The sequence below is a fragment of the Taudactylus pleione genome, unplaced genomic scaffold, assembly GCF_031769625.1.
Source record: "Taudactylus pleione unplaced genomic scaffold, aTauple2 ptg000030l, whole genome shotgun sequence".
Lineage (NCBI taxonomy): Eukaryota > Metazoa > Chordata > Amphibia > Anura > Myobatrachidae > Taudactylus > Taudactylus pleione.
In genome coordinates, this window is record NW_028284432.1 from 4,386,065 (window position 1) to 4,409,575 (window position 23,511).

General features: G+C 45.6%; 2 protein-coding genes across 3 annotated transcripts in view; both read right to left on the reverse strand.

Annotated features, from left to right (window-relative positions):
* Positions 1–15,560, reverse strand: part of CYRIA (CYFIP related Rac1 interactor A) — an 86,176-nt gene extending 70,616 nt beyond the window's left edge. For both annotated transcript variants that reach the window (XM_088451843.1, XM_088451844.1), the window contains exon 1: positions 15,421–15,560. The gene's annotated coding sequence lies outside the window, so the exon portion shown is untranslated. The remainder of the gene's footprint in view (positions 1–15,420) is intronic.
* The window catches only part of LOC148539110 (uncharacterized), a 126,367-nt gene that overhangs the window by 34,020 nt on the left and 68,836 nt on the right, over positions 1–23,511 (reverse strand). The gene's annotated exons all lie outside the window — the stretch shown is intronic.

The window sequence follows — 23,511 nt, forward strand, 5'->3', positions numbered from 1 at the left end:
AACTTCAAGGTTGGACAGGGATAAAATCGTCTAGTGGATGCCCCCCATTAGTGTGCCACGCACACACACAAATAAAATTTAAAAAAAACAGAATACTTACCTTAGGCCACGATCCTGCGTCCACTGCTGTCTGCCGCTCTTCGGAACTATGGGAGAGACGTCATAACGTGTCTCCCATAATGCTCGTGGGAGGAGCCGTACGTCGGAGCACAAGAATGAGCTCCAGCTGCCGTTGTGGGGAGCCGGGCGTCCGCCGGTAAGATTTCAGCGGGCACCCGGCAGGAGCTTCCCTGCGGCGAGAGAAGTGGGGCGGGGGGCTTGGAAATCCCGGTCGCCAGGACTAAAATCTTAATCGCAATGGTGACCTGGCGCCCGGGATTTGTTGAGCCCTGCACTATGGTCAAAAGGGGTTAGCGCCTTGTCACCGCTTGATACTGGTTAATTTGGGGGGGGGGGGGGCTGCCAACACTTGACTTCTGGTTTTTTTTTTCTTCTTATAAACACTTGATTATAAAAAAAATAAAGGAATAGAATATGTGTCAAAAGACTAGTCCATGCCGATGTATTAAAAGGGTCACAATCTGTTGTATATTTAAATATAAATAGTATGTGCATTTTATTTACAGATCAATGCAAGAATCTTTTTTAATTTATTGACAAAATGTATCCATCAGAAAAGACAAAGTTTATGTTCCTAAAATTCCATTAGCAGCAATTTGCAGGGTGCAAAGTGCCGCAATGCAGGGATGCTGGTAATTTGTCCATATATGGTACATTCTAAATCGCAGACACGCTGCCCATTTCTGTGAACACCTCTATGGGAGCGAACAGAGGGTCTCATTCAGACCCGCTCGCGAGCGCAGGACGCATCGCATGCGGGTCGATGGTACCCAAATGCACATGCGCACGACGGAGGCTGCCCGTCGCTCTGGGTCTCGCACCAAAGGGGGAGTGCTGTCGATGGTGAGTGACAGCACGCCCCCTTTGGTGGGTGTGCCAGGGCGTGGCTGCCCAGACGGAGGCGTTCCCATGGGAACGCCTACCGTCTGGGTCCGGCCCCACTGACATCACTAGTGATGTCAGTGAGAGTGATTTTGGCTCTGATAGAGCCAAAATCACTTCAGGGCTTGCGGCAGCGAGACCCTACCGCAAGGGTCTCGTCGCAAGCCCGATGGTCGCGATGGTCTTGACCATCGCGACCATCATCATGGACGCTCGCATAAGCTGTGGGTGGTAACCCACAGCTATGCGAGCGTCCAGGAGGACGCACCAAAAAAAAAAACGTCCTGATTCAGAGCGGGCGCTCGTTCAGAGCGTCCGGCTCTGAATCAGGAGCAGAGAACGGCGATGTAGGGGGTCTCGCAGTATGTCGTTCCGCAACGTGACAAGTGCACATTGTATCTGATTGAATTGACCCAGTAATGGCTAGAAAGAAAAAACAGAAACAGATATTGGCATTGTATATCATGGCTGTTATGTTACTGGCAATATCCCGTTTAATGCCAACAACTGCATACCCACCAACCTGCACTGACAGAATAATTAGTCTCTAATGTTTTCACTCAGGCACATTATACAAGAAGCATAGGGGGACATTTATCAAATCTTGTGTACAGAGATAAAGTACCAACCAATCAGCTCCTGTCATGTTACAGGCTGTGCTAGAAAAATGACAGTTAGAAGCCAATTGGTTGGTACTTTACTTCTCGCCAAGATTTGATAACTCTCCCCCATACTGTGCCCTCATATGCAGACATTCTGCCCCTAAGTGTACTACCAGCCGCTCACGTATTCCATTATTACAAATTATCAGATTATATTTAATTGAAAATAGACCTGCAAATTGGCACCAGTCCTGGGGAAAAATAAAACATTATTCCCGTACTGACCATAAAATTGTACATATTAAGCTTGTGATAGTAACTTATGATCATATAGATAATTTGAGAGAATAGGGGAAAAAAAAAAGTTAAGCCTATTACATTCAAGCTTAGATTACAAGTCAGAACAAAATGTCGACAGGCTAATGGCAACAATCTCAGAATGTCGACAGATGAAATGTGAACGATGTCTAACCTACCAGTATGACGGAGGATTGGAGCTCTGACCCAGAAGTGACCGTCGACCGCCGGGACCCAGAAGTGACCGTCACATGACCGCCGGGACCCAGAAGTGACCGTCACATGACCGCCGGGACCCAGAAGTGACCGTCACATGACCGCCGGGACCCAGAAGATGCAACAGGAGCCGATGCAGCCGTCGAGACTTAGGTAAGTCACCACTGGGTCACCAGGACGAAACAACATTCTACCATGTTGACATTTCATCACTGTCTACATGATAAATGTGGTCATGGTCAACGTCAAACATTCTCATGTCGACATTATGACAGTTGACATTTCGTACCCAAGCCGTTTGGGGTGTATGGTAAGGAAACCCATATAAACCTAGGATATTGGGAGTGATGAGAGTAGCACACTTAGATCCTCTAGGACAGTGACACGCAGTGTAGATTACACCACTGGGATCATCGCCACATATTAAGGATGACTTGTTGCATCATTGTGGTAACAAAAACCACCCACGTACTTCAACTATAATGATAATTGCTCTGAAATGAGGAAGGAAGGAATGAGTTTAGAAAAGGAAGGGAGGTCTGGCCATATTTAGGATATTGATGCCTCACTGCTAATTGGAATAATGGGGTCATGACCGATATAAAAGGACTCTTCAAACATTAAAATCATTTGAAAGACCTGAGTAATGACTATCGGCTATAGGTTTGGTTTTTTTTAAATGTCCTTGTTCACTCAAGAAAGAAATCTATGTATAAAGCAGGGCTTGACCAATCCAATGTGTACGAATAATAATAAAAGATACTACTATACTATTTTACCTTATTAGCCTTAAATAATACAATTAAAATTGTTATTTATATCATAAATGCCACCAAGTAAAGCCCCCAAATCAACCCAAAATAATCACACAGTTTTCCCTTAATGGAAAAATCCACATTGGACTATTAGAGAACAGGTTCTCAAACTCGGTCCTCAGGAGCCCAAACAGTGCATGTTTTCCAGGTCTCCTCACAGAATCACAAGTGACATAATTAGCTCCACCTGTGGATCTTTTAAAATGTGTCAGTGAGTAATGAACACACCTGTGCTCCTGCTGGGTGACCTGGAAAAGTGACCTGTTTGGGGTCCAGAGAACTGAGGGCACGGTTCAGACACGGTCGCTAAGTGGCGATCGCACACTATGGCCGATAGTCGCCTGTCTGTGCATGCATCTCAGTGCGCGTGCCAGTCACTACGATCGTGAATCGGGCACTCGTAGCACAAAGACTGAGCGCTACTTTGAGTGACACATAGTGCCGTTTGTGGGTGGTAACAGGGGTAGGCCCTTGAAAACGGGGGAGTGGACGTGTGAACGCAGGCGTGTCCGAGCGTCAAAACGCGATTCTTTGGGCGTGCATCATTAGCAGGGAAGCGTCATTGTACACGTCACCTGGTTGTATATCAGCCTGCAGTGATCGCAGTGCTTGTGGCGGGGTAGGGTCTAACTCAAGGACTGTGAACAGCTCCGATGGCTCTCGATGTTACTGAATAATCATACACTTGCTGGAGATGACGTGTGCTAAGAATGAAAAGTGGGTCATTACACCGGCGTGCGATCACTCTGCCGTCGCTCTCTAAGACATAGAGGGCGTCTTTAAGCCTGGCCGTGCGATCGCGGAATTTGCATACCCTTCCCCTGACGGCTGGGACAGAGCACTGCGTTGCGTCCGGGTCTGAACCAGGCCCTGAGTTTGAGAACCACTGGAATAGAGGTTCGTGGACACATAAATTACAGGTTGGGTATGAGATCCTGATGATTAGTATCCTGACAGCGGCATACCGAGGGATTTTGGCAAGTATTTTAACAAATCTTCCCCTCTACACTAACCCACCCCTGCTGCAGCCTAACCCTAACAGTCTCGTCCCGCAGCCTCACCCTAACCCTCCCGCAGCCTAAACCCCCTCAGACTAACCCTAACCTCCCCCGGAGATTAAGCCTAACCCTCCCCTCCCGCAGACTAACGCTAACCCTCTCCCTAGTGCCTAACCTTAATACTTAATCTGTCGGGATTATTACCATTAGGGTGCCACTATTGGTATTGTGAACGTCGGCATTCTGAAGGTTGGGTTCCTGACTCCGTGATGGCAAATATATGCAAATATATAGCATATTTTTCCCGACTTTGTGGACCAGGGACTCACTTCTACAAAATGATTGGGTCCCCGGGGACACGCTTCCCTGCTGCGGGTGGCTGCAGAAGTTGGTCTCTTGCATTGGCATTGTTGCAGACGGGGGAATTCTGTCATAGCGGGTTTCACTATCTCAGGCAGGGGGTGGTTTACATAGAAACTCCCCCCTAACGGACCGATGCCTTGTACACTGCCCGAATCGCTGCATTACATTGTGAGGGGACGGGGTCTAATGATACAAGGTGCCCGCCCCCTTTAGCAACCTACAGCTGCCTCAAAAGTGTACGTATGTATGCATGTGTAACTCTGCGTAGCTTATGTGTTACTGTGTATGTGTTAGTACGTGTATACTAGTTATGTGTTAATATGTGTATTCGTTAGTGTACGTATATATGTGCATGTGAGTTTCTCCTGTTTATGTGTTAAGGTGCATACACACGTAACGATTTTTTGAACGATTTAACTAGAACAACGTCGTTATCGTTCAATCGTTGAAAAAATCATTCGGTTTCTGAGTTATAACGATGATCTATTATCATTCATGCGCGTTCCCGTTTGTAGTTCATTCTGACTGACCAACTGAACGATTTTCATTAAGGGAAGTTACAAAAATCGTTCATTACACTTTAAAAAAATCTGACAGAAAATCATTCATAAAATCGTTGGTAACAAAATCGTTACGTGTGTACGCACCTTTAGTGTTTGAGAGAAAGAAAGACATTTTTTGGTCGGCGCGATCACTGCTTACTCCATTCCTAAATTACTAAGGGGTATAGGGCCGACCACATGCAGTGTATCGTCTATAGTTTAGGAGACCAAAGTGAAATCCACACAAGTAAATCATGTGTTTACCTGGTCAGTGACAGATTATAACAGATGACTGGTCTATCCATTATATAGCTTACTTCCTTTGTGAGGATGTAATACTACCTCAATGCCAGGTCTCTTCCAGAACAAAAGAACCAAATCTGCAGTTAGCCAGTGTGAAATGTGAGCTCCATAATAGTGAAAAAGAAAAGAATAAAAATTAAAATAAAAAGGGTATACAAAGGGGTCAGCTGCCTACTGCACTTATAAGGTTACTAAATGGTAGTTCAACAGGTCATGATATCCTTAATTGTTGTGTAAAATAAAATATAGAGGCCCCCATTTATCAACAATATTAAACAACAGTGCAGCTTATCGTTTAGCATCACTGTGATACAAATGAAAAATGAACTGGTTTTTACCCCTCTGACAAGGTCCCGTGATGTACTCTGCTGGACTGCTGGCAGCCGAACGTTGCCAGAGACGGGGCTCCGGTGTTGTGCGCGGTCAGTCTGCGCATGTGCATGACACGGGGAACCGGCAGTGCCTTCACTGATGCAGGAAAGGCAACGCCGGGTCTCCATTGCCCGCAGTGGGAGGACCTTCATCGCTCTCACCATCTAAAAGATGGCGAGAGCGATGCTTGACAAACAGCGGTAATCTTATATTACCAGAAACCTGGCATAACCCCTGTAGCGCTCGCTAAAGGGGTTATGCTTCATTGATAAATGGGGGCCAGAGTTTGCAATAAGGAAGAGTGTCTCAGGGGTTAAGGTCACCAACTGGCATGTGCGGGCACAGATGGGTTTACTGCAGGGGCATGAGGTAACCCTAATCTATCTAGAGGCTTTTAACTTTGACCTTGTCTACCAGCTGTGTGCAGGATCGGTTCCGCGCTAGCTCTGCCAAAATCAAATTTATGTACTCATTATAATTTCTCGCTCACATTGATTATGCCAATATCCTCCTTACTGGTCTTTCCCCAAACACCCCTACAATCTATTTTGAATGCTGGAGCTAGAGTGATCTTCCTCACATAGGGGGCGATTCAATTGCTTTGGGCACCGCAATAACCAATGTAGCAATTCAGCCATTAATTGTTGTGCCTGTCGCACCCAAATAGACAGGGTTTAGCCACGTATAGCGGCAAAACTTGCCTACGATCTTGCTTAGGGCACCCACCCAAACCACAGACTTATAGCACATTGCTGCTTGTCTCCTATTCGCGTCCAAACGAAGCAACAATTGAATTGCAGAGTTCTGTCCGACACGGACAGAAGTCGACACTAACAATTTAATCCACACCCATAAAGTTATTCTTCTGCTGCTCCATTCAGTCAGTCCTTACAGTGGTTGCCTGTACTTTACCAAATCCAATAAAAAATACTTCAACTTACATAATTTATAAAGCCATCAACCAAACTACACCAACATGCATCTCTTCACTTGCCTCAAAATATCTTCCAGCTCAACCCCTCTGCTCTGCGCAAGATCTGCGTCTCTCATCCACACACATCACCTGCTCCTAATCACGGTGACAGGACTTTATTGGGCTGCAACCCCTCCCTTGCGCAACAAGAATATCTTCTAGTTGCCACACCTTCAAGCGTTCCCTGAAAACTCAGCTCTTCAGGCAGTTTATCAAATCCCAGAACCAACCACTTAACCTCCATAAACTATTCTACTAATTACCTCCCCTCTACACCAGGGCTTGACAAATTTTTCTAAAATCTAGGAGCCAGGATGAAAGTGTAGGAGTCAAACCACTGTCCCCACCAAAAAAAATTACAGGAGTGAGAAGCACAGCTGTGTGTTATGCAATTGTTATACACACTATACTAGTCCATAAAATGGTCGCAGTTGAATGGATATAGTAACATGGACGCCCCCCTCACTACTCTGCACAGCTCCCTTGCTCCAGCCCCCGCCCTCCAGTAATAACAGACCACATTTCACATAAAATAATGGTGCTAGAAAGTACAACATAACCGCCCTCCCCTCGTGGTCACACCACTATCCCTCTGAAGCTGCTCCGCAATCCCTGGCTACGCATAGACCCTACTACCGGAGAGCTCTATGCAGCCGGAGATAGGAGACAGTAGACACCTGGGATGTACAGGAGCATCAGCATAGACTGGGACAGACAGCAGGGATCAGAGCAGGCCAAGGTGGACAGGAGTTGTCAGTGCAGGCCGGGACGGACACAGGCACAGGCACAGCAGTCACCGCAGACAACACTCAGCACATGCACTCCTGTGCATGATATGAACACCGCAGTACTATAGGTAAGAATCTCCAACAGAGCTGATGAGGATCTGCTTCCTCCCTCACTGCAAAATCTAGTAGCCAGGCAGCAAAATCTGGTAGCCATGGCGTCCTGGCCCCTGGGATTTGTCGAGCCCTGATCTACACAGTTCACACAAAACTTACACATGCTCCCATTCTACACTTGAACATCCCACTGACCCAAGGCTAACTTGGCTGTGTAATTGGATAATACAGACCACTACGTTGGGAATTTGCCAGCCCAAACACTTAACCTCATGTATCAAACTCCTATTTCCCTATAGATTGTCAGGTGGCGAGAAGGGCCCTCTTACCTCATTGTCTGTCTGTTATTACCAAGTCTTGTTTTGGTCCCAATTTTAAAACATAACGGAATATGCAGCCACTGCATACAGTTAATAGCTCTCCTATAGTGTCCCTATTCTTAGAGCATAGGTTTACATTATTTTGATAGGAATTTAGAAGCTAATGCCATTTATAGATTATGGTGGACATCAAACCTTCTAAAGAGGTTAACTGTACACAACCAATCAGAATGTACTAGAATAATGAAAGCTATAACCTGATTGGTTGCTATGGGCAACACTTCCACTTGTCTGCTTTAGAATGTTTTATATATATTCCCCTATATTACTGCATGTATAGACAATCTTTTTTTCATTTCAGATATACAATATCCCAGTAAACTGACGGTTCACTATTTTATATAATGCCTGTCTGTCTATTACAAATATATTTATTCCAATACACAATTGAAGAAAAAGTACCCTTCTTTACCAGAAAGAGAAAAAAGGTATGTATGTATGATGTGTATAAATTGGAAGACTGAAAGAAAAAAGGTTACTCCTGGAATACCCACACAGAACATAGATGAGAACATTGATCTGGCCAGGAAGAGATGACGCCTCAGGTAATGACAGAATGGGTGATAGATCCATGGAATAGTCTCCCAGTAATTGTTGTCTCATCTCAGGTAACGAGAGAATGGGCAATAGATCCATGGAACTGTCATTATCATTATGGGAAGGAGCAGTCGGGTTGCGAAGCAGGATCAGATCCCTCTGCTGCCTCCGAAATGTGTGCCCCTCAGCCATACGACTGCATGAGCTCAGGTCACGCACATACAATGGGCAGATCAGCTGAGGGGAAGTATCACTGCTACTTTGGTATCAGTGTTTGGAATCAGTTTCAATTTCTGGTACAGCTGTCCTTGCACCAGAGCAAGCTGGCCGATAACGAATAGGCCCCTAAGAAAAGATGATGAAAACAAACTAATAAGAAATAATGCAAACTACTTGGACCTGTAGGTTCTAACACAGCTGCCTGGTATACATACGTGTGCTACAATGCAGAAGTTGTCAGCAGTTTCCAGAAAGACAAAAGCGAATAGCATCTGCACACTTGTACAGCCACAGGAAATGCTAGGTGCAAATTTACACCACGTAACCTGGTTTCTATAAATTATTTCTAACCCTGGTAAGTCACTTGCTTTATATAAACTCAGGTGAACTAAGATTAAAAAAAAAAGGGCCATATACAGCAACATATAAACTAGATGGAATAAGAACGAAAACACATAAGAGAATCAATGTTTTTCTTAATTGATGCACTCTGTACATTTATATCCAGGTTGTTTGTGTATATATTATTTTATTTTTTATTTTTTTAAAACCTACACTTCGATAACAGGTCTCTTAACAACTGCCAGAGATCCACCTGTTGCGTAAGCTGAATTATAGTCTCCGCAGGGTCGAATACAGCAGCGGTGGACATATTTTTCTAGTGAGCCAGGCAGATTCTGGCGCAGCTATAGACGGGCAGGGTGTTGGGAGGAGGGGGGCATGTACACAATATAACAGGAGTCATCAGGTTGTAGAGGCTGCTAGTATCTTTGCAAAAATAACGTACAGCGTCCAACTCATTTAAACAGATTCAACATCACTGTCATGTAATTAAAAAACAAAACTACACTCCGCTCATTACTTGTGAAAAACAGTTACAGTACTGTAGATTTACCCATGTACAGTCTAGGAATAGAATAATAATATTCAGTGTTCATCTAAACTAGGGATGGGGAACCTCAGGCCCAGAGGCCGTATAAGGCCCCCAGAATCATTTGGTCTGGCCCTCAGAGCTTTTTTCTGCTAGCCTCATGTGGCTAGCAGGGAGCCTAGTATGTCACCCTGCAGCCAGAATCTATGCAGCAGTGCCGCCTGGAGCGTCCTTAGGACGCTTCAGATGGTCACACCGCTGCCCTTACAGCTCCCCGGAGCATCCTCAGGATGATCCGGGCATTACTGTAAGCAGTGCTGGTTGTGGCCCCGCCCCGTGTGACATCACACAGAGGGGACGTGGCCTGCACCAGGCCCACAAAGATTATATATATATATATATATATATATATATTGTGACACAGTCAGATTAGGAGGTCCCTCTCCTGGGTAGAGGACTCCTTCCTTACACACACACACACACACACACAGCAGCAAGGAAGCAGCACACCAGTCTGGATGCGAGTACAAGCTGGTCGGCGCCAGTCTTTATTGTGCAATGTCAGAAATAACATAAAGAAAACATAAATCCTAGCCCTGTCGGGGCACTAACTTCACAGGTGGTTCCCTCACTACCATAACCTGGCAGGGCCTAATGCCCTCACCAGCAACAAGGCACAGCACAGTACTCACGGATAGGTTTTCAAGTGTCTCTGAGCAAACTCCCTGTCTGCTCTCCCAGGTGAGACACTCAGCCCTAAACACACTAGGCTTATATTGGCCACTCTCAGGTGGAAACCCTAACAAGCCTGTTACCAGGCTGCGAGAACCAAAACCTGGAGTGGCCGTGGGTGGAGCCCTCCCTCTCCTATCACCCACAACCCCCAGGTCCCAAACCGGCTGTTCAAAAAGCCGAGACTCAAGCCTGCTACACTGCAGACTTTCTCCTGGGGGTTTAGAACACATAAGACAGGAATCTGGGACAAATGTACCTGCCACAGACCACTTTACCAGTGATCCTATCACAATATTATATATATATATATATGTATGTATGTATCAAAATGGCCCTCGACAGAAAAAAAAAAAAGGATTCCCCAACCCTGATCTAAACAATAAACTGTATATGTGTATACTGTAACATGTATATATGAGTTTTCTTAAACAATTCAGCAAAACAAGCATCTGGTTTCATTTAAAACAAATTGCAATAATTATATGCGGTATCATCAGTCCACATAAGTTATCTCATCCTTATCTGCTAATCAAAGATGTAATAAAGCCTAGGACTAATCACTAAGGGCTGGGCTACATATGGCTCGATTCAATACAATGCGAATTGAACAGCGCCGGAAGGGAGCTCCTGGAGCTATTCAATAAAGTGTGCTGATTTGACGGAGAATGGCGGTTCTTGCCCCTTAAACATGGTGTTTAGCCGTGAGAACAGGCATTCTGACTAAACTGCCAGGAGCGATGCTGTTTCCGCAGTGCTAAGGGCAGAAAACAACATCCCGACAGGAGTTTTATCGGATTTCTGCTTGCACCCAGGAGGGATGCAACAAGAAATCCTTCGTCGAAGTTCACGGCGCGCTTAATTGAATAGACCCTTGACAATTCCAACCCAAAAATCACTTCTCTCACCTGTGATTGACAGAAGAAAAATGTTGGACCACAATATCGGACTATTATTTATTAAACATTATTTACATAACACACATATCCCCCAGCGGTTTAAATAAACGATATCAGTCATTCATATCAGTCCCTGCTCCAGTGGAGTTTACAATCTAGATTTCCTATCAACGCACACCTATTCACTAGGATTTTTGGCAGTAGCCAATTAACCTACCTGTGTGCTTTTGGATTGTGGGAGGAAACCTGCGTACTCGGATGAAGTCCATGCAAACACGGGAAGAACATACAAACTTCACACATACAGGTCCTTGGTGGGAACCAAACCGAAAACCCCAAAGATGTGAGACAGCAATGCTAACCACTGTGCCATCGTACTGCCCCCCTATGATCCCTACTCGGCCCCAAGGAGGAGAGTCTGGCATGTTTTTACCCAATGATCCAGGACCTTTCAGGCACAGTTTGCAATCAAACTTTTGACAAGTGGAACAATAGAGAAAGGGCTTCAGCTACAGAGCAGATCCAATTGATTATTCAGTAGAAGAGACATGACCCACAGATGCAGACAGCTGACATAATGTCTTCCTACTCTGACATGCATAGAAGTACGGTATGACAATGTGATAGGGGGGGGGTTGGCACTGTGTAACACACTGTTCTTTAAAGCCAGGAAAGTAACAAGTGTTTCACTGAAGATGCTGGGGCTAAGGTTTCAAATGACATTACTATGTGCTTCAGCAATTCAAATTCCCATCTGGAGTCACTATCACTCTGGAATTAAGTGTAATTTGACTAATAAAATACAGCACTTCTGGAAAGCTGTCACAGCACCCGATCTCATAATGCAATTAAACTTTTGAGTCATCTACGGAGACAAAGGGATAGCAACACAAGCTTCACTTTATTAAAGTTATGAGCACAATACCCACGCATACTCTGACTAGTGCGCAAATGAAAGGGAAATGCCCCCCATATAACCCGACACACAAAGGAGGCTTTAGACACTCAGAAATGCAAAACAGTGAATGGACAGGGAGTGTCACCAGCCTCCCACCATCTGCCGTCACTACCGAGAGCAAATAAGTGACAGAACCAGAAATCATCCTTAGTGCATTAGACCCATAACTGCAAGAGAAACAAATACAAGTTGCACAAGAGATCGGTACAGGCGTTTTCTGGATCGAACGTGATTTGCAAAATATGATTGTTACAAATCTAGTCAGTAATGAGATTAGATTGTGCATATGACATTTTTAAGTTCCTCATTCTGCATTTTTGTTTTCTTGAGGCCGATGGGAATAAATAGCGATAACCCTAACACATGATCAGTGACTGCAGCGGTTTCCAGGTGTCCTTACATATCTGTGCTGCAGTCGCGTTAAGAAGTCCCTCCCTAGGCGCCCAAGGTCAAGTGAGAATCTGCTAGCGCCGGGCGTCTTTATTTACCGAAAATGCGTCTAAGTCGCAATGTGATGAGACTAGGATGCACCAGCAGACTGTGCTGATTAATTTGTTATGCGACATTTGTATATCTGTGCGCGACTGAGTCCCTAAATCTGTATAGGAATTGCTATGATGCTGCGGGCACAGCTTTTTTCATTCCAAGTTCGGTTGTGCTTCATATACAGACTCAGTCGCACACAGATATACAGGCGTCACATATCACATTACTCATCAAAGTCTCCTATATACAGACTCAGGTGCACACATACATACAGGTGTCACATATCACATTACTCAGTACAGTCTCCCATATACAGACTCAGGTGCACACAGATATACAGGTGTCACATATCACATTACTCATCACAGTCTCCTATATACAGGTGTCACATATCACATTACTCAGCACAGTCTCCCATATACAGACTCAGTCGCACACAGATATACAGGTGTCACATATCACATTACACAGCACAGTCTCCCATATACAGACTCAGGTGCACACATACATACAGGTGTCACATATCACATTACTCAGTACAGTCTCCCATATACAGACTCAGGTGCACACAGATATACAGGTGTCACATATCACATTACTCAGCACAGTCTCCCATATACAGACTCAGGAGCACACATACATACAGGTGTCACATATCACATTACTCAGCACAGTCTCCCATATACAGACTCAGGTGCACACAGATATACAGGTGTCACATATCACATTACTCAGCACAGTCTCCCATATACAGACTCAGGTGCACACAGATATACAGGTGTCACATATCACATTACATAGCACAGTCTGCTGGTGCGTTCTAGTCACATCGCATTGCGGCTTTGACGCGTTTTTCGGCACAAGAAAAAAGCCAGACGTAAGCAGAGCATCACGGGACCTGGCGGCTCACTCACACCAGGCAAGTCGCGCTGCGTTGTGTATGGAGGTTAGATGTACGAGGACACATCTGGATTACACACACACTGCACAATCCTTCACTTAAGGCTCCCATACATCAGCAATTGATTGCAGCAATCGTGCAATTTGCAATCGATTGAAAAAGGGAAAATATTTTATACACAATCGATTGCAAATTGCACGATTGCTGCAATCAATTAATGTATGGGGGCCTTCACATACCAGCTTTTCAGCAAAGGAAAAGGTCTATCCTACACATTATCACTGTACATGCAGTTTCCTATAGTCACAATCCTTTAATAAAGATATCAGCAATGCACAATTATCTCATCTGCAAATTGGATGCCTAAAAGAACAGTAATCGCTGCCGACGGACTTTAATTAAAACACAGATCACATATGAAAGGTAAAGCGAGGGGTGCGTCTGCAGGATCAGGAGGTACCTGTAAATAATCACAGCATAACTGGTGGTTCTTTCCCTTGAGAACGAAGATACAGAGAACAAACTGGGAATGGAAACCAGTGTTGGCTAGCTGGACACTTTGCACTTAAATAGGATGTTACTGTGAAATCCAAACATGGCCTAGGGACTATAACTAAAACAATGCTGAAACCAATTCAAACATGACACCGGTGGAAGGCCAGATGGGGAGCGCTGGGAGAGAGAACACAGACGTGAAACAGCTCCGACATCACACATGTATATATGAGTTTTCTTACACATGAAGGAGCTATGGACGAGGGACGGGAAGAGAGGTAGAAACAGTCTATGGAGAGTATGATATAAGATAACTGATGAACAGATAAGGGGTTGGAAAGGGGGATGCTCATATAAGGCAATGTTAGGAATAAGGGATGTATCAAATTCAGGATTTGGTGCAGGATTCCGGCGAATCCTGAAGATCCAGGTTTGGTCGGACCCTTAGGATAAAGCCAAGTGAACGTGAATTCTGGTGCCGCCAGGATTTTAATGAGCAGAATAGCGTTATGACAGCATTGCATCTATCTGACACGTCCTGCCCCGCTCTAAACGCACATTGTACAGTATCTATCGGGGACATTTATGCACATTGTACATACAGTAGCCATTTATGCATATTGTACAGTATCTATTGGTGCAATTTATGCACATTGTACAGTATCTATCGGGGCCATTTATGCACATTGTACATACAGTACAGTATCTATCGGTGCCATTTATGCATATTGTACAGTATCTATTGGTGCAATTTATGCACATTGTACAGTATCTATCGGTGCAATTTATGCACATTGTACATACAGTACAGTATCTATCGGTGCCATTTATGCACATTGTACAGTATCTATCGGTGCCATTTATGCACATTGTACGGTATCTATCGGTGCCATTTATGCACATTGTACATACAGTACAGTATCTATCGGTGCCATTTATGCATATTGTACAGTATCTATCGGTGCAATTTATGCACATTGTACAGTATCTATCTGGGCCATTTATGCACATTGTACATACAGTACAGTATCTATCAGTGCCATTTATGCACATTGTACAGTATCTATCGGTGCCATTTATGCACATTGTACGGTATCTATCGGTGCCATTTATGCACATTGTACAGTACAGTATTTATCGGTACCATTTGGTCAAAACAATAACCCAATATTTGAAACATACAATTTTGGGCATCCCTAACAGAGAATCAGCTCAGGCAGCACCAGCATATACCATAGTGCAGTACAACAAAGCTTGGAGGATATATAGGGGCCTGCTGGTCAAGATATGGGGGGCTGCTAGCTATAGGGGGTGAGGTACTATTCTAGACACTACTCTAGACATGGAGATGTAATATCGTAGATATGTGGGTCACCACCACTAAAGTCAGATAGCAAGGTTTTGACCATTAACCCCTGTAATGCCTGCATTGGGCAGCCCCTGGCCGGTGGGAAGCAGAGCCCTATGTGTGGGTGGAGCAGTGGCTGCATCCATGATGCGCTGCCCCCGGCGCACTACTACACACGGTGCACAGAAGCACACAACGGGGAGACCGGCGGAAGGATACGGTAGAGCCCAGGAGGCGACTGACATACATACACACACGCCGGTACTTACTGCTCAGACACAGCCCTATCCTTCTAGCCGTTGCTGCTGCTGCTGCTGCTGCTGCTGCTGCTTCTACCGCCGCTGTGTGTGTGTGTGTGAGATCGGAAAACTGATGCACATGCGCAGTGATAGCCACCAGCTCTCTCGCCCCTTCACACGCCGGACAGAGAAGTGCTGTGCGCCTGCGCAGTATGGGAGGTGTGGCTGACTGGTGGGCGGGACTGCTCGGTCCTGCGTCATGGGTTGCTAGGGAGATTCGGTACTGCAGGAAGCAGCTGTGCTGTCACTAATCATGTTTTGCAGACATTTGAGCACCAGGAATGATGTCAGCTCATAGGCTCCTGATTCCTGTGTCTGTGGGAGTGGGGTCACCGCAATAAAATTAGACTTCTTGTGTTTGTTTTTACACTGCTCTGCTAGAATGCAACCAAATTGAAAAAAAAAAAAAAAAAAAATGCATTTACTTAAGACTCCGCCTTAGTAAAGGGGTGTAATATTTACTAAAGATAGTTTCTGCCAAGACTCCAATTTTCTACATGCAAAATTAATCTTGTTTTACTATTACCTTTTTAAAGCCAGCCTTCAAAGCTGACTATTCTAGAATAAAATAAAAAATAAATAACCATGATATTTCCTAAATGTACCCCATTGTATCTAAAACCTATTCACCTTTGTCTCCTGAGTGTTTAATGCCAAATATGTTATATTAAGTGTGAAGAGATATTATAGGGCTATAAGTACAAGCCGTACATATGAATTTTCTGGGGGACGGGTTGTACTATTTATGAAATAATCATGAGGAATGGGGGATTGTTTTGTAACTTGGAAATAATACTTTGTTTGATCCACTGTACCATCACTTTTGCCACATCTTATGGTGCATACACATGGGACGATCGTGAACGATAATATCATTGAACGATCTCCCGGGTGTGCTGGATGATCGATATCGATCATCCAGCACACCACCAACGATTGCGGGTCCCTATAGTAACCTGGTCGATATCGATCAGGTTGGCCTGCATGCACGGGCAAGATCGTTATCGTCCATACGTGCCCACGCATCGCAGGTCGTTGGTGGGTTGGAGAGACCGAAAAATGCACGATATGAACGATAAAGATATAATCGAAATCGTTGTCATTCATATCGTGCATTTTAATTGTTTCGTGTGTAAGCACCATTTGTATTCAGTGTAAAGAATATAGTGTAGGAGAATATATAAGAAGAATAATAGAACTGCTCCTATTACTGTAGGTCCAATTAACAAGGTTCATATAATGAGCCTGATTCATTACGGATCGCAACTGCGACTACGCACGCAGATGGATGATTGTTGAGTTCTGCGCAGGCGGGTGCAAAGGTCTCACTGCGATTACACTGCGATCGCAGACACTACGCAGACCCATCGCTGAGTGAATGACAGGTAGTGAGTGTTTGGGGGTAGTGGTCGGTGAAACGCACGCGTGTCAGTGCATTTGAACAGGGGCGTGCATAAATTAGCCGCTGCATTGGTATTCGCAACTTGAGCTCCCACTGCGTGCAACAAGGTTAGCAATTTCTGAGTAAGGTCTGACCGGAATCTGTATGAAATACCGTCGTCCGCATGGCCGGTGGTTCGATTCCCAGCAGCGCCTGGCCGACAAAAGCAGAGTTCCCGGCAGCGCTGGAAATCCCGATCGTCGATAGGTAAGTACTTACTAACCTAACCCTAACCCTTCTTAGGGGTGCCTAACCCTAACCTCCCCCCTCTAAGTGCCTAACCCTAACCCCCCCTTCCCCGCTGCCTAAACCTAAGTCCCTCGGGGGGGTGCCTTACCCTAAGTCCCTCCCGGGTGCCCTAAACCTAACCCTCCCCCCCCTGCCGCTGTCCGCTCGCGGCGCCCGGCATCCCTTCGATCGGGATGCCGGGCACCTGTCTCCCGGCGTCGGGAAAATGTCAGGCGTCTACATCTAGACGCCCGGCATTTCACCCTCGCCGGGATATGACAGTCGGGAAGCCGGCTGCTGGTATTAAGGCAGCCGGCTGCCCGATTTTATGCCGTCTGACCTTGTGCAATTGTGCGTGAGGCTACGATGTACTCATTGTTACTGATGGTTTCGCTGTTTTGCTAAGTATTACGTATGTGAGTAAGGGGAAGTGGGCGTCCTTATGTTGTGCTGCGACGGCAAACATTAGCATATTTTCGCAGTGGATCTGCGTGCGTAATCGCAGCTGCGATTGCAGTTGATATCCGTAATGAATCAGGCCCAATGTTAACAAGTAAAACATTTCCTATATAGAGGTCTTTTTTAAGCTCCTTGAAGCACAATATGGCCCTGATTATGCGGATATCTGTAAACTTCATGTGTGTAGCATAAAGCAATCGCAGACTCCACAGGGTCCATACCATGCATATGCGCACAGACTTTGCAATTCCGTCCACTGCTGAATCAGGCCTTATATATACGACTCAGAATTCAACTAGCGGCGAAAACGTCTGATTATGAAATCGGCCATATTTTCACCGAAGAAACTGCAAAATCGTCCGTTTTTCGACAAAAAACAGGCGAAAAGTTTTCTCCATCTCAGACCAGGAGACTAAAAATGTGGGGATTTCTTTCAGAACCCTCTGGTCACCCTCCTAATGATAAATTACCCCAAAATGTTTTCGTAAGTTGCGTACTTTGGCAAAAAACGACTGCTCAAATTTTGGGTGAAAAAAAAAATAAATAATTGAAAATGGGTTTATTGTATTGGGGCTGGTTTTTCGAGGGGCCGTATGGATGTGACAAGTGTTTTAAACCACGCATGTGGCTGGTGCAGGCGTTTATTTAACAGTCTATCCTTTTATTGCGGGTGTGATAATATCGGCGATAATCGGCCGATATTATCGCCAGCGATATTACCATCGCTAATTGAATCTGGCCTTGAGACACATAGACGTCACAATGGGAAAAAGAGGGGATAATACAGTCTGTAGGTGCAGTCCAAAGAAATAAATCCGCTTAGGAAACGTACATATTGTATAAAACTATCTAAAATAAATGTTTGTCACTCTAAGGAAAGTTATCGGGAAACACTATTCAAGTGACGATTAGTGCTAGTTGAATGGCTATTGAATATTATACTATTGATTACTACATTAGACATCTCACATTATATTAAACAATATTGTGTGTGTGTGTCAGTGGAATGCAGTTACTTTTCAGTTCAGTTCATTTAATTACAAACATGTCAAACTGATTAAATCAATTTCACGTGGCAGATGTAGTAGAGCAAAGAGTGGGTGTGAGAGCAGCAGGCAGAGAGCGCGCCCAGCAGAGCGCACACAGAATAAGATAGCAGAAAACCCATTCTTAAATATACTTAGTATACTATTAGAAAAAAGTAACCAGAGAGCAAAAAGACTATTAAAGCCAAGAAGACTACTAGTCAGTGGCAGATTTTGCCTAGGGGCTGCGAGGGTCGCAACCATCGGGCTTGCGACGAGACCCTTGTGGTAGGGTCTCGTGGCCGCAAGCCCCAGAGAGCTTTCGGCTCAAACAGAGCCGAAAGCTCTCCCACTGACATCACTTGTGATGTCAGTGGGGCCGCCCCCAAACGATAGGCGTTCTCATGGGAACACCTCCATCTGGGCAGCCACCCCCCCGGCCCGCCCACCAAAGGGAGCGTGCTGTCACTCAACATCAACAGCACGCCCCCTTTGGTGCGAGACCCGGAGCGACGGATTGCCCGTCGCTATCCAGGTCCCACGCATGCGCACGACAGAGACGGCTCCGTCGTGCGCATGCGCTCAGGGCCACCATCGACCCAGTTGCGAGCGCTCAGCGAATCAGGCCCTCAGTGCAGTCAGTGAGCAATGAGCAAAACCGTAATAGGGCTCTCTGCTGCCCTGTTTCAGCCCTGCTCCCTAAACCCGTGAAGTCAAGATGTCACGCCCAGGGTGGGGACGCTGGCTTCGGCTTCAGGCCCATTTGTGTCTAGTTAAATTTAAAACTATCTACAATTTAATAATCATTTTAGGAGGACACCTGGTCGGTCATATTATAAGGCGGAGTCTCTTATTCCCTCCATGTAAAAAAAAAAAATTGTTCTATAAATCACTAATTTAACATATATCTAATAAAAGTAAAATTGTAATATTCTAATCATAACTAAGAGCCTGATTCAGAGGTGGACACAGATGCGATTTCTTATGGATTTACATTTGCGAAAAATATGCAAATTCCCTTTGTGCAGTAACGTGCGACGGATTGCGCAAACCCTGCGACACCCACTTTGCACATCTGTGCAACACTTACGTCTGCTGGTGGATCCGACCACTCCACCACTGATGCACCAGCGGTTGTTACATCGTCTTCTCCAGCAGCCCCCGGCCAGCTCAGTTTTCCTTTTAACTTTCTTAAACTATGCGATGCTGCAAAAGAGAACGCAGCCGTAGAATCACGCCCATGACATTCCCATAACACGCCCGTGAGATGCCCTCTTTTTGCATCCACTTCAGGTCACCTCCAGTCCCCACCCTGAAACGCCCATAAGTCGCATATTTATGACATCACTAGGATTGCGCGTGCGCAGTAAGGGTTTCCTAGACTTTTTGCGCATGCGCAGTATAAAAACATCGCTCACACGTAGGCGTGTGCAGTACAAATATATGTATTTTACGCTAAGCAAATGGGCGCAAGCCTTTCTCTGCAATAATATATTTTCGGAACTGTAATATGCCTATGATACACAGCAGCAAGCCTGTGTCTAACATGGAAATGACATAACAGCACACTGTAACTCCCAACCATCCAGATTTCAGCGGGACAGTCCCGCTTTTCGGGCACTGTCCCACCCGCGGGCCGCAGTGTCCCATGGACGGTCGTGAGGTTGGGGGACACTCTTGTCACCGCTGCTCTAACGACAGAGCAACGGTGACTTGATGCATATGCGCATGGTCCGGGGCATAGCCACAACTTTGTGGGCTCCAGTCCATAGCCATATTTAGAAGGACCCACTGCCCCAGTGTTTCTAGAAACACCACTCTCTGCATCTGTTGTTCATTTTATACCCATAATAGTGCACTAGTTTTATTTTATGCCCCACAGTAGTGCACTAGTTCATTTTATGCCCACAGTAGTGCACTAGTTTATTTTATGCCCCACAGTAGTGCACTAGTTTATTTTGTGCCCCACAGTAGTGCACTAGTTTATTTTATGCCCCACAGTAGTGCACTAGTTTATTTTATGCCCCACAGTAGTGCACTAGTTCATTTTATGCCCCACAGTAGTGCACTAGTTTATTTTATGCCCCACAGTAGTGCACTAGTTTATTTTATGCCCCACAGTAGTGCACTAGTTCATTTTATGCCCCACAGTAGTGCACTAGTTTATTTTATGCCCCACAGTAGTGCACTAGTTTATTTTATGCCCCGCAGTAGTGCACTAGTTCATTTTATGCCCCACAGTAATGCTCTTGTTGTTGTTTTAAGAACCGTAGTAGTACCATAGTTAATGTTATGCCCCATATTAATGCCCTAGTTCCACCCCATAGTTCATTAAGTCACACTATAGTGCCTCCAGTTCATTATGTCACACTAAAGTGCTTCCAGTTCATATTATGTAACATCATATTGCACTCCACGTCATATGCCACATTACATTTCCCTCAGTATATATTTTTTTTTTACTACACCCCTCTTACCATTATAACATCCACTATACAATCACAACCACTCACTGTAAATTAAATGTCACCCCACTAGGCAGCTTTATGCTTATCTTACATAGAAGTCTGGCAAAATATTAAACGGGGAAATTTATTATAGCTTGGAGAGAGATAAAGTACCAACCAATCACATTCTAACTGTCATTTTACAAACGCAGCCTGCAAAGTGGCAGTTGGAAGCTGATTGGTTGGTCCTTTATCTCTTTCCACTTTATCTCTGTTCACGGTTTGATAAATCTCCCCCATATATCTCATTGACCTGTTATCTTATGTCGCCTTATTTGCCAGCGGCGAAGCTTCAAGTGCTCCATCCCTATTGGCAGCTTCTGAATCTCTTGCAGAAATTTCACTTTGAGTGTACATCTTAATCTTAGCACACTGGGCCTGATTCAGAGCCGGACGCTCTGAAAAAGCGCTCACTCTGAATAAGGGCTTTTTTTTTTGTGCGGCCTCCTGGCCGCTCGCATAGCTGTGGGTGACCACCCACAGCTATTGCGAGCGGCCAGCAGATGGTCGCGATGGTCTCGTGGCCGCAAGCCCCAGTGGACTTCCTGTCTAATAGAGCAGGAAGTCCACCTACTGACATCACGAGTGATGTCAGTAAGGCCGCCCACAAATGGCAGGCGTTTCTGCAGGAACGCCTCCGTTTACCCCCTCTCCTCGCCTTCCAAACGGGGCGAGCTGTCGATCACCATCGACAGCCGCCCCTTTTGGATGCGAGCACCGGAGCGAGTGCTTTTTGCGGTCGCTCCGGGGCTTGCTCACCATCGACCCGCTTGCGAGCACTATGCGCTTGCGAGCGGGTCTGAATCAGGCCCACTGTCCCTTCCTGAGGCAATCCTTTACTCACAACTAAATCCCAGTCCCCGCGGTTCTCTTCACAAAGGCTGTAATCATGGAGAAGCCTTCTGTCCAACAGTTCTGGTCTCACCAATTAGTTCAGCTGTATCTGTGAAACAGGAGCACAGGAGGTGGATCTGTAACAGCATACCCAGGGCCGTAGCTAGGGTAGTGCGGCCTGTGTCATCGCACATAGCACCACAGGTCAGGGGGCGCTGTTTGGGCCTGTCAAATTTCTGTTTATTATCATTCTCACTTGTAGCTTCCTCTTATTTCATCCCCAGCCTCTCCTATCTCTTACCTGGCCCTTCCCCATGAGGCCATGGCCCTTTTTTGGGTGCATTATGTCCCTTTGAAAATTGAGGGGGGCGCCAATGCTCTTTCTGGCACAGGGCACCAAAAAGTCTAGTTACGGCTCTGAGTATACCTCCCAACATTTGTCCACAAGCAGTTGGGACATCTGCGCGCCGGAGGCACTCTCCCCAAAAAGGGTCGTGGCCTACACATAAAGGGGCGGGGCCTAGCGGCACGTCCCGTTTACATCACTAAGGGGCGTGCCGCTTCCTCCCCGTACTGTGAATAGATGCTGTGCGAATGCGCACAGCATCTATTCTCGCTCTGCATACACGCTGCTCTGCTATGCAGAGCAGCGGTGTATGCTTTCCCCAACTGCCCCCCCACCGCGGGACACTGCGGCCCGCGGGCGGGACAGTCCCATAAAAACGGGACTGTCCTGCTAAATTCGGGACAGTTGGGAGGTATGTAACAGGTTCATCATGCTTTGTACATACAACATAAATGTGGGGTCCAGAATATTCTCAAAAATGACAGTACAGGGAAGGGATGCAAGCCGAGGTCCATAGAATTTCTGTCCATTTTCATTCAACAACAGCTGCAGCACAACAACAATAAGATAGGGGGAGGAGGGACATGTTACCTTATTTTAGTGAACTAGAGCACAGGTTCTCAAACTCTGTCCTCAGGACCCCAAACAGTGCATGTTTTCCAGGTCTCCTCACAGAATCGGTAGTGAAATAATTAGCTCCACCTGGGGAACTTTTAAAATGTGTCAGTGAGTAATGACTACACCTGTGCACCTGCTGGGTGACCTGGAAAACGTGACCTGTGTGGGGTCCTGAGGACCGAGTTTGAGAACCACTGAGATAGAGAATCCTTTTATTTTTACACAACATAAATAGAAGCTGCTGGCATTATATCCTCCATAGGCAAACGCAGGGGGGATCTCCAGCTGCCTGGAAACCCCCCTCCCCACCACACACCATGACCACAGTAGAAATAATAATATAATAGAATTTTACTAGTGCTGAATGTTCAGCCAGTAATAAATAACCTATGCACCAACTAGGAGATCTGGAAAACATTGTACATATATGTCTAGGGCAGTGCTAGGTTCTTCTGCTGCTCCTCCAGGCTCCCAGACTTGCTCTAATACTCTGGAATGGTGCCCACATCTAAAATAAAAACATTCAGCTCAGACAGAATGGCCCTACGGCCGCATGAAATAGCTTGCTGTGATCACTAGTCCTGTATATGCTGGAATTATGAC